Consider the following 12,443-nt stretch of genomic DNA (forward strand, 5'->3'; position numbering starts at 1 on the left):
AACCAACTTTTATACTGACAGAAAAAACTTGTTCTCATTTAGAAGTGCAATACAGTCCTTAAGGCGGTCCACTAAATCAAAATCCTACCTTAAAATAACTTTACTGAACAAAACTTATTAAAATATTTTTTTTTGAAAATGGTAGGTTTTTATCCAAAGGAAGCTTATCTGTCCTGCAAAGAACAGCACAAACAGACTGTCTAACCTTGAAATCCTTAGAGGTATGTACTCTTCAGAGGCAGGAATGCTTTGAATGGCTTGGCACCCAAACTGGACTTTTTAGTGAGATCAGCCCAATCTGAATGACAGTCTGTATGTGTAGAAGATGCCCTGAACATTGGGAAGATGTCTGGCTGTTGCATCTTTAGCAGGATATAACCTGTACAGCTAAGGCTACTGCAGCAGTGAGCAATATGCTGAATATTAACTGTTGCCTTGCATTTGATGATTTTCTGCAGAAACTTTGGTTTAAGGGGGGAAAGGGTGTAAAAGTATACAGGAGACCCAGGGACCAAGTGTAGACTAAAGCATCCTTTGATGACTGACCTTCTGGGGGAAATCAGGGCAAAGTAGCTTCTGCACTTGGTGGTGGGAAACAAAATGGTTTCTGCAAGGCTGGTCCCAGATACAAGTCATTGTTGCCACGGATTGGTAGAAGGGCAACTCGTGGAGCACAAGAATATATCTGCTCAGTTTGTCCACTGAGACAGCAGAACTCCTCATGATATGCACTGCCAATAGAAAGTGTTGAGAAGACACTGCTCACTGACACACCCTCATGGCTTCCTGGCATAATGAGTATGAATAGGATCCCTCCCTGCTTGTTGATGTACCAGAATATTTCCAGGTTTGTCTGGATGGAGGCTCACACCTTTTGGGAGATCATCCTGAAAGGCCTGCTAGGAGGACCACTCATCTCCAAAACACTGATGGGAAGATTGGTCTCTATCACAGATCATGTGCCTTGAACCATCTTCCAACTGAAATGCATCCCTCATCCTGGAAGGGAGGCATCTGTAGTCACTGTGGTAATCAGGGGTGGATAAGTGAAAGGTTGACCCCAAGAGAAACGAGGAGAGGTAAACCATCACAAAATGTGATGCCTGCATACTGACGAGTCATACTGGAAAATGAGGAGGATAATGGAATACGGACCATGAAATGAGAGAGTTCAGTGCACTACTCTTAACATCTCACTTCTGGAACCAGAGTAATGGATGCAGACACTGACCCCAACAGTCAAATAATTAATCTTGCTGAATGTTTGCAGAGAGAGAACTTCAGAAACTTTTAGATAGATAAGAATCTTGATTCCAGGAGTTTGGCTATCTGGCATGTTGTGTCCAGGTGGAACACTATGAATTGTATTGTTTGTGTCAGTGTCTGCTAGCTCACCAGGTTTAATACCAAAGTGGAGAAAAAAAATACATGCACTACATCAGCTGATCACTGCTGGGAGTGGTAAGGAGCCAGTTACCAGACAAGGTAACACCCGAAATGCATGCAGTCTTAGGTAACCTGCCATCACTGCATGAACACCCTGTGTGTTGTGGTGAGAACAAAGGACAGTGCTCTGAACTGAAAGTGAATGGTCCCCAGCTGAGTGGAGAAACCTTCTAGATTGCCTCTCCTTACATGGTAAGCACCCTGAAAGCCTGTTGAGCACATCCAGTCATTTTTCCTCAGGACTGTACAGGGACCATCCGGAGCTTTGTTTCACTAACTGATTTAGGTGGCTGAGGTCCAGAAAGGGCCCCAAGGTCTTTTCAGAACTAAAAATAATCTTTAATAGAATGCAGATCCTATCTGGTCTGGTGGGACCTCATGGCTGTCTTGCATTTCCAGCAGCTTTGACACCCCTGCTGCTAGCGATTCTCTTTAACTGCATGGAATGTCAGGGATTTTCCTTTTTTTTTTGGTTGGAGGGAAAGCCTCTGGTAATTATCTGCTGTACCAAAACTCTTGAGTAGCTGCTATCCAGGTAAAAGTGCAGAGAAATTAGTGCCTCCACCAACTGCCTCCAGAGTGCAGCAACTGAGCAACCACTCAGGAGTGCTTGAAGGGTTTCCCTGGGTGATGTCCATTAAAATGAATCCCTCTTCTGTCTCCAGGACTCTAACAAGTGTCCTGTGCAAAATTTTGGGACTTGTGAAACCAAAGCTTTCCATACTTCTGCTTCTGAAAAAATGTCCTTTCGTGGGGGGCAGTTGGGTGGAAAATGTATGCCCATGGCAGTGTGTCTTGTACTCCTGCTCACTTTTGCTGAGCATCCCTTACCTTGGGACCAAAAATTGTTGACCCATCAAAGTGTGCACTGACTGACATCAAAGCTCTTCCCAAAATGACACAGACACATTCTAGGCATGCCGACAAATAGCAATTCTGGTGCCTGTTTCTCCTGTAGTGTCATCCGTCATGTTGGAAAGTAGGCACATGGACACATTAGACGTGGATTGTAGGGTTGACAGCTGAGACTCCATTCCAGTGTGCGTCAAGTAGTTCACAGCACAATAAGGAAACTTTACTTAAGCATATGTCTGTTTTCCAAATCTGTCCAATGCTCAGGACTCTGTTAGGAGGAAGGACAGGGATGTTCTTTGGAAAACTCCTTGTTAGTGACTATTGCCACTACCATAGCATTGACAGGCAAGCCCTTGCTCCAATGTGACTTGTTTCTGGGGGATACAGATATTGTCACATTTTCCTGGGATTGGCTTCACCATGTTGAGCTCCTTCCAAGCCTGTTTACAACAAAACAAAATAAATGAATGAGCTTGTCAGCAGGCAGGACCATCCACACAGTAGACAGGCCACCCTCAAAAGCTTCAAGTAATACAGTCTCCTCTTGGGAGGAGGGTCTCTCCGAAACAGGCATCTTCCAGGGGGAACCTTGGAGACCTGAACTTGCTCCTGTAGTGATGTTGGATCCAACAGTCTCAGATTTTTTTTTGCTGGGTGGGGGGGGGGGGTCTGATTTTCTCTCTATCCTTTTCCTCGACAGGTTTAAATTTGTCTTTCTTGGATGAAGGAGAAGCTGAAATGGACACCACAGAGATTGATTCTCATGCTTGGGGAAGGAGAAGACCCTTTAGTACAAGTTTGTTCCTTTGGTCCACAACAGCAATAGCCTTGAAAGAAGCACAGAACTAGCACTCAATGTTTAAAAGATCTACCCCCAAACAGAAGGCACATAGCTCATGTGTATCGGGGGGGGGGGGTTGTACCTACTGCACTTTTTAAATCCAGACACCTTGTCACACATCATAACACCAGCACAAAAGTACACACAATCCCAAAGTCGTAGTAAAGTACAGTTTTGTACCTACCATAAATGTAGATGTCCGAACAGGATAGCATCTGCAGTCATAACAAATGGGTTGTCCTGTCGTCAGGCAGCCCTTCGGTCGGCCGGATTCCAAAGTCTGGGTCCGGCTTCGGCTGATGTCGCACTTCACCCGACGTCATCTCTGCTGGTCTTCGGGTATAAAGGCATCAGCCGACGCCATTTTCCTCAGTGTTTCTTGCCCCAGATGCCAGTTGCCCACTTGGAAAGCTAAATTTTGGATAAATGCCAATGTTTCCAAAATAGTAGAAGGCAAACAAAAAATAAGCATGAATGTACATATATACAAACAAATACACCATAAGAGACTCCCCCCCAGCTAGCTATTAGGAGGGTAAATACCCTAGGAGTACCACAGAGGGGAAGGAGGGAGGGTAATCCTGACTGCAGATGCTATCCTGTTCGGACATCTACATTTATGGTAGGTACAAAACTGTACTATGTCCTTCAAGGATGCATCTGCAGTCATAACAAATGGGTAGAATACCATAGCCAAACTAGGGGAGGAGGAAGAAGAATTATGGTGTAGTTAGGATCCCTTGCAATACAGCCGTGGCAAACCCTGCTCGGGATCTAGAGTATAGAGGTAAATTATAATGCTTGGCAAATGTATGCACGGAGGTCCAAGTAGCCGCCTCAATAATGTCCTTGGTTGCCACTCCTTGTAAGAAAGCTGTGGTAGTGGCTGTAGCCCTTGTAGAATGAGGTCTTATGTTCTGTGGAACTGGTTTTCCATGGAAGGAGTAACAATCTTATGCAATTTCCTATCCATTTGGAGATTGTCTGTTTGGAAATTGCTTTTCCTTCCCTTCCTGTTGCATAGGCTACTAAAAGCTGGTCAGTTTTTCTGTTACTTTTGGTTCTGTCCAGGTAGTAGCGTAACTGTCTATGTACATCCAAGGTATGCAGCAGCCTTTCCCCCCTGTTCTGTGGATTGGGAAAGAAGGTAGGTAGGTGGATTGCCTGGTTTAAAGACACTCTGGATACCACCTTAGGCATAAATGTAGGATTAGTTCTCATGGACACTCTATCTTGATGGAAGATTAGGAAGGGTTGTACTGCCATTAAGGCCTGTAGTTCCGAAACCCTCCTTGCTGAAGTAATTGCCAGTAGGAAAGCAGTTTTCCATGATAGGTGTTGAAGATCTGCTGTTGCTGCTGGTTCAAATGGAGGGAGTGTCAATTTTTCTAGCACAAAGTTCAAGTCCCATGCTGGTAATGGTGGTTTCCTAGGAGGTTTTACATTCTTGATCCCTCTGAGGAATTGCCTGAGTAGAGGATGCGAAAAGACAGGTGGATCGAAGCTGTATTCTGCAGAAATAGCTGATGCATGTATCTTGATGGAGGAATAGGACAGGCCCGTATGTAGAAGCTCTGCAAAGTACTCCAGGATGTAAGCAATATCTATGTTCGACACATCTTTTCCTCTTTCAGTACTCCAAATGACAAACCTTTTCCATTTTCCTGCATAGTTCCTTCTTGTTGAAGGTCTGCGGGCTTCAAGGATAATGTCTTTAACCCTTTGGAATAAGTCTGGGTTAGTTGCTGTTATGTGATGTTCCAGGCAGTCAGTTGCAAGGTTTTTAGGTTTGGGTGCATGATGTTGTAGTTGTTCTGAGTTAACATCAAAGGCATCAGGGGTATTGACCACATTCTCCACTGAGACATGCTCCTCAGCAAAGGATACCAGTGTTGTCTTGGCCAATTCGGAGCTATCAAAATTATCCTTGGACGTTCCTCTTTGATTTTCAGTAGTACCTTGTGCATCAAAGGAAGAGGTGGAAATGCATATGCTGTCAGGCCTTTCCAACTGAAGGATAGAGAGTCCACCTTCCATGCAAGTGGGTGGCATGTCCTTGTGCAGAATTTTTTGAGCTGGTGATTGAGTGGGGATGCGAATAGGTCTATTTGTGGCATTCCCCATTTCTTTGTGATGGTCTTGAAGATGTCCGGGTGTAGCATCCATTCGTGAGCATCCGAGGTGGTTCTGCTTAACATGTCTGCTAGGGTGTTTTCTTTTCCGGCACAAATATTGCCTGTAACTGGATGTTGTAGCTCAGAGCCATATTCCAAAGGTCCAGAGTCATTCTGCATAGGGGTATGAATGAGTGCCTCCCTGCTTGTTGATGTACCACATGACTGTGGTGTTGTCTGTCCTTATCATTAAATGGCCTTCTTTGAGGAATGGTCTGAATTTCTGGATTGCTAGTTTTACTGCCAGCATTTCTTTTTGGTTTATGTGCAGGTGCAGCCGGTCTGGAGTCCACAATCCTTGTATGCACTTGTCCAACATGTGCGCCCCAGCCTAGGTCTGAGGCGTCCGTTGTGATGGTTTGGTTTGCTTGAAAGTTGTGGAAGGGCAAGCCTGGGTTTGACTGGCATGCTTGAGCCCACCATAGGAACTCTGTTTCAGGCATGGGATTAGTGGGATTTCGGTTTCTAAGCTGTGCCTGTGTTGAGACCATAAATTCTTTAGGTACCACTGTAGCTTTCTCATATGCAGTCTGGCATGGGGGACCAGGATTATGCATGATGCCATGAAGTCCAAGGCCTGCAGTACTTTTCTTGCTGTTAGTTTGTTCTGCTTTGTTAATGCCAAGAAGTAGAGAGGGAGTTGTTCTTGTTTTTCTGCAGTTAGGAATGCCATTTGTTTTACTGTGTCCAATTCCGCACCCAAGAATGTTCTTGTCTGGGATGGTATCAGTCTTGACTGTTTTAAATTGACTGTGTATCCCAGGGCTTGTAGTAAGCAAATGACTCTTTGTAAATCTGTTGTCAGCTTGCTTTTGTTGTCCGCTTGTAACAGGCAGTCGTCCAGGTATGGATAAATTTGGATTCTCTGTAGCCTGCAATGTGCGATTACTGATGCCAGGCATTTTGTGAATACTCTGGGCGCAGTAGATAAGCCAAAGGGCAATGCTGAGAATTGATAATGCTCTGATCCTGCAAGAAATCTGAGGTATCTTCTGCAATTTGGTCGTATGGGGACGTGCAGGTATGCCTCCTTGAGATCTAGAGTTACCAGCCAACACTCCTTGCCCAGCATGGGAAGAAGTTGCTGTAGGGTCAGCATTTTGAATTTTGGGACAATGATGTATGTGTTTAAAGGCGGACAGGTCGAGAATAGGTCTCCAACTTTTCTCTTTTCTTGGTACTAGGAAGAGTCTGGAGTAGAATCCTTTGCCCTGTTGTGTTATTGGTACTCTTTCCACAGCTCTCATCTTTGTTAATTGAGCTATCTGCTTTAGAGCTTCTGTTTTTGATTTGGAGGTAGCTTTGGCATTCCTCGTCTTACTGGTAAGGTGTGGAGGTGCAACCTGTAGCCTTGTTCTATGCTTTGCAAAATCCACTTGTCTTTTGTGATATAGTGCCAATTTTTCAAAATAAGGCTAACTTTCCGCCTAAAGGTGCTGCAATTTGCTCCCTGGTAGGCGGTGTCAGAGCCAAGTCACTGTGATTGTCCTGTTGCAGTGGCAGTGGTTGTGTCTGTGCCTCGCTGGTTATTGCCTTGCCACTGGCGTCCTCTATAGGCACCTCCTCTGGATTGATTTCTGCCTCTAGAGCGTCTATTCCTGCCTCTTTGAGATTTTGAGGAGTCTGGAAAGGACCAATTTTGGCAGGCCAGTTCCTGCTAAACCTTGGGGCTGAACCTGTAAGAAATCCTTAACTGTTTGTACAGATTTTGCCTTCTCTTCCATTTTCTTCATTACTTGCTGAGCAGGGGTACCAAATAGACTGGCCTTATCCATAGGAGCATCTAACAGCTTTGCTTTAACATGATCCGGCAAGACCTGTTCTTTCAACCATGCATGCCTTCTTATCACTGTGCCAGTCATGGCTGATCTAAATGAAGCCTCCAGTGCATCATAGCCACATTTTAAAGAATGGTTACTAACCTGCTGAAAGTTATTCACCATTTCTAAAACATATTTCTTATCTAAGGAGTCATCAGAGGACAGCCTCTTAGTTAACTGATCAAGCATAAACTCTTGGTATTGGATCATGTGAAACTGACAGTTTAAAGCTCTAGCTGAGAGAGTAGCAGAGGTGTAAACTTTTTTCCCCCATCTCTCTAAGGACCTGGATTCCCTTTCAGAAGGGAGAGGGTTTTTTGCTGAGGTCGAAGCTACTGCCTTAGGCCCCTGGGATATAGTCTCAGGATCTGCAAGTGGGGCCTTGTATAGGTGGTGATGAGTGTCTGGCACCCTGTAAAATCTATCTGGTTTGGCAGGGGCTGGAGGTAAAGTATCAGGAGCAGTGCAAACATGCATCATCCACAACAGGCAGAACTGGAGGTATAGCTAAGGGCCTATGTTGTGGTAAGTGCAGAAAGGTCCTAAGCCTTTTTCTTGAATCTGAGAAATCTTGTCCCTGCCATTGGAATTGTTCTCTCATGGCATGTAAGGTTTCCCCAAAGGAAAATTCCTCTGGTGGAGAGGCAGATGGAATGGATTCTTCAGCATCGGAATCTTCATAAGTAGAAAAAGGAGCCTCTGGCTGATCTGTAATGTCTGAGTCATCCGAAGAGTCATTAGAGGACACTGGCTCGGGGGGCTCTGCTCTAGGTCTCTTTTCTGGAGGCTGAGAGGCCCTGTCTGGGTGAGATTGGGATCCCCTAATTAAGGAGATTAAATCCTCTGCCAGAGTAAGCATTTGTGAACTAGAGGTGGGCCTGTGTGAGGGGGCCTTAACAGGCACTGATTTAACAGTTTTGGCTGCTTTAGCCCTGGCAAAGGCCTTTATAGACATGGCTGCAGGAGGCCTAGCAGCACCACGTGCTGGGGTAGAGACATCCAAAGGGATGGTGTCTGATAATTCACTAGGAACCACAGTAGTAGGCAAAACTTCAGAGGCCGATTCAACTAAGGTAGCAGGAGCCTCAGTAGTAGTCATGGATTCGGCTGAAGATTGACCCGTTTTCTCGGTTTCGGCCGAAACCGAGACACTCGCGGCTTGCTTAACCGTGGTTTCGGAGAAACCACGGACCGCGAGTGTCGGTCTTTTTCTTTGCGTTTTTTAACAATTTGGGTAGTCGGAGGATCCGACGGCATAATGTACGCAAAATCTGAGCCGAAAAACTGTTCAGCAAACTCCGACCGACACCTAAGCGTTCGTCGGTTGAAGGAAGCACAGGCTAAACAGGCTGCTACGTCGTGGTCTGGGCCTAAACAAGGTAGGCAGTAAGAGTGGAAATCTTTATGAGGTATTTGTTTCCCACAAGTTAAACAGTTATTTACTTTTTCTGACATCGGCTGAGGCAAGAAAGAGTCCCCAACGGGGTACTTAGCTTTTAGAAGTCTTCGAAGTAGTATTCGGTAGTAGTAATCTCTGGATCTGACCGACCGGCACTTGCGAACAGCTTCTGCTTCGGGCGCCACGTGGCAAGAAAGACTGAGGAAAATGGTGTCGGCTGATGCCTTTATACCCGAAGACCAGCAGAGATGACGTCGGGTGAAGTGCGACATCAGCCGAAGCCGGACCCAGACTTTGGAATCCGGCCGACCGAAGGGCTGCCTGACGACAGGACAATCCATTTGTTATGACTGCAGATGCATCCTTGAAGGACATCAATGATATTCTATCAAAGTTTAATTGGACAGTTTGAAACACATTGGTGACGCTAACCTAGAAACCAAAAAAAAAAACAAAAAATACAAGAGAGTACCCAAGACAGTCTGAAAATTTTTTTTTGTGGTAGAGGAAAGGTTCTGAGGAAAAAAGGGTGGTACAACAGTACCTAGAAATGGAAAGCAGTATCCACATAAGTTGATAAAGGTTATCAAAGTAAGAGATCAGAGACGTATCAAGAATTACAAAATTTTGTACTTATCTAGAAAACTAGCACTGAGTGCTCATGGATCACATCTTGACCATACAATCAAAGCAAACACAATCTAAAGAACTGCAGGGGACAAGAGGGAATTATGGGTAGGGGAGGACCCAGATCCCTAGATCAAGACTTTGAAAAAAGGTGCCGAAGTCAGACAACCCATATATTAAGTCAGACAGGAAAGACTACATCTGTTCTGAGAAATTAGTTAGAAATGACTAACACTTGGTGTTACACTCCGCCTTCTTTCTGCAGCCAAATAATTTGGAATACTGGTAGACTAAAAGCAGTATGCAAGGTCATTTGCATTTAATAATAAACTAGGCTGTCTTGGCTATTTTTCCATCACAAAAATTATAATTATCCAGCACCAGAGTACAAAAGGGTAAATCCAGACTACATCCAAGGTGACTGGAATTTGACTAATGGCTAGGGTACTTGAAGGCAAAGACAGGAAGGATGACTGCACCAATCATGAAAATGACAGAGGAATTTCCTGACAGATTTAAATGAGCAGTGGTAGAGACCCAGGCACACTTTCCATTTTGCATGGCAGCTACATTAGTAGCTGGGGGAGGAGAAGGCATGAATGATCAGGCATAAGAGATTATGCCTACATCATGCCCACTCAACCAAGTTAAGCTTTACCACCCCATACAATCTCCAGGCTGCGCATATGAAACTCCCTCAATGACCGATGTCTCTAGGCTGAAAGGAAGTTCTCTCCCTGGAAAGGGTGGGCCTAAATGTAGGGTTACAGCAGGACTCAGCCATTCCCCTGAACCAGGAAAATGCAACTAGGGATAGAGAACTGTCTGCCTTAGAAGTCATAGACCACAAAATAATTTTCTCCCTAGACAAGGAGAGCCTACATACAGGATCAAGCAGAGTCTCTCCTCTGAATAGGGACTGTGGAAGAGGCTGAACAAGGTTTTATGGACACAAATGACTACACATAAGCAACCAGGGGGCTCAGAGCCATTAAAAATACACTTATATGGGCCATATTTGATTTTTTGGCATAAAAAAGTCTAGAGTAGAGAAGAAATGTATGTGGAAGACAAACAGCTTAATGGAACAATAAAGTAACTGATTAGACTGAAAAGCTTGGAAGGAGACAACTGAAATCTGTTATACTGCATTCTCTTGTGTGGTAAACAGAGCTATTCAAGAGGTCTACGAGGGTAATGCCCAAGAAAACTAAACTGTTCAATTACATTCATAGGTGACATTTAGAAACACAGAAGTGCTGGAGGAAATACGGCTAAAAGCTTTTTTTTTTAAATTTCTTTTAACAACGGCTGCAGTGGCAGTATTTGTTGTTTTGACTTTCAAATAAGGTATAGGTGAATGTGCTTATTTACGGTCTGCAGTGACTTTTTATTTTCATAGTAGATGGCTTCAGATTCATGGCCTTTGGTTTCCTGACATGAATTCTTGTTGTGCCACGCATTCCCAAAGGTCCTTCTCTATGCTGAAAATAGGAATGTGTCCCTCAAGCTTGCTAATGTGACATTTTCTCTGGTCATGAATGTGTTCAAGTAAACATTGCAAAGATACAGACTCTCATGTCAACACTGATGCAAAGCAATAATTCCTTTGGTAGCCACACAGCCTGTGCATGAAGAAAATGAAAATGACCCAAGTGTGATTTAAGGAATCTGCAGCTATTAGCAGTTAAAGGATGAGATGGTAAGAATGGTGAATACCTGACTAACCACAAATAAATGATTCTGCAGTTAGCAGAAGTACACTATGACTTTAGCTATTTCCATTTGCTGACCGGGAACATTTAAATAAACTGAAAAAGCCCTCTTTACGGTACAAGCACAGGCAGAAAAACTTTGCATTAATACAAAGAAAAAAAATATTACATGTACATGACAAAACAGTAAATAAAAGCAATTAACTTCACAAACTAACATTCTACATAAATTTGGTCTATATTACAGACAGTTTACATTCATCCTCTACCCCTTTTTCCCATTTTTGCACATGGGATTGGGGTGTCTCCAACAGTGAATCTTCGAGCCTAGGTTTACACCAGCGGGTGGCCAGCCCTGCCACAGTGGTTCATCTGTACCACTCACTCATCCACACACTCGCACCTATGGGCAATTTAGTGTGTCCAATCCACCTACTGCATGTGTTTGGAATGTGGGAGAAAACCAGAGCACCCGGAGAAAACCCAAGCGAGAGCAGGGAGGACCCATGCAAATTCCACACAGAAGGCACCACAGCCAAGAACTGAATCGAAGAACCTCTTGCTGTAAGGCAACAACACTATATTACCCAATTTATGATGCCCAGAACTTTGCATGCTGTAATGCAGTAGGAGGAATAGCAGTTTAGATATTTAAATACAATTTGGGTAAATACTTGCATCCATTAGAATAAGGTTTACATTTTGAAGGCACAATGTGAAAACAGTTTTACCACATCAGATGGAACAGTCAAGGTGATACTATTCATCATTTATAAAACAAGAAAATTAGTTCAGAATTCTAGATATCTGTTAGCAGATCCTAAATATTAACAAGCTGCTGTACCTTCCCCATATACAGCCCTACACTTAAACTTAAAGCTACATGGAAAAAGTATAGAAAGCCAAGGAACAGTGTTCCTGAGAATCTTGAAGGGAAACCACATAAGACAGTAAGAAATTTACTAAACTCAGTCATGCAGAAGTCTCTGTTTTTTGCCCAAAGCAGTTCTATGGAACTGAATTTTTCTAAGACTGATGTAAAGCAAGAACTTGGTGAATGCCTCATAAGTGGCTCAAAAAAGTATCTGCTATTCAAACATCTGTGCAAAAAAAAAAAAAAAAAAAAGCACAAAGAAAACTGCAAACCCTTACATTGTCAGGATAATAAAGACTTGACAGAAGTTTTTCTAAATGACCCTGAGTAATAAGTACGTCAAAAGAAACGTTTGTACACTTAAGAGATGATACATTATTATGAACCACATGGGATACCAGCATGACCTCATGTCGTACTCATAGCAATCCCAGATGGTCAGCAGTAACTTGCTTCATGTTGCCCAGACTTCATTTTCCTGTAAATACTAATTCATAAAGAGAAATCCAATGAATAATCAATGAACTACATAACACTATGCTGAGCAAGATGGCTGTACACTGATCTACAGGTTGATTAGAACTCTCCCAGGGTGAAAACTGCAGTAGTTAGTGTTGTTGCCTCACAACAAGAGGTTCTCCGGTATAATTCTCGACTGCGGTGCCTTCTGTGTGGAGTCTGCATGTCCTCCC

Source organism: Protopterus annectens, chromosome 8.part0, assembly GCF_019279795.1.
Source record: "Protopterus annectens isolate FY-2018-M chromosome 8.part0, PAN1.0, whole genome shotgun sequence".
Classification (NCBI taxonomy): Eukaryota; Metazoa; Chordata; order Ceratodontiformes; family Protopteridae; genus Protopterus; species Protopterus annectens.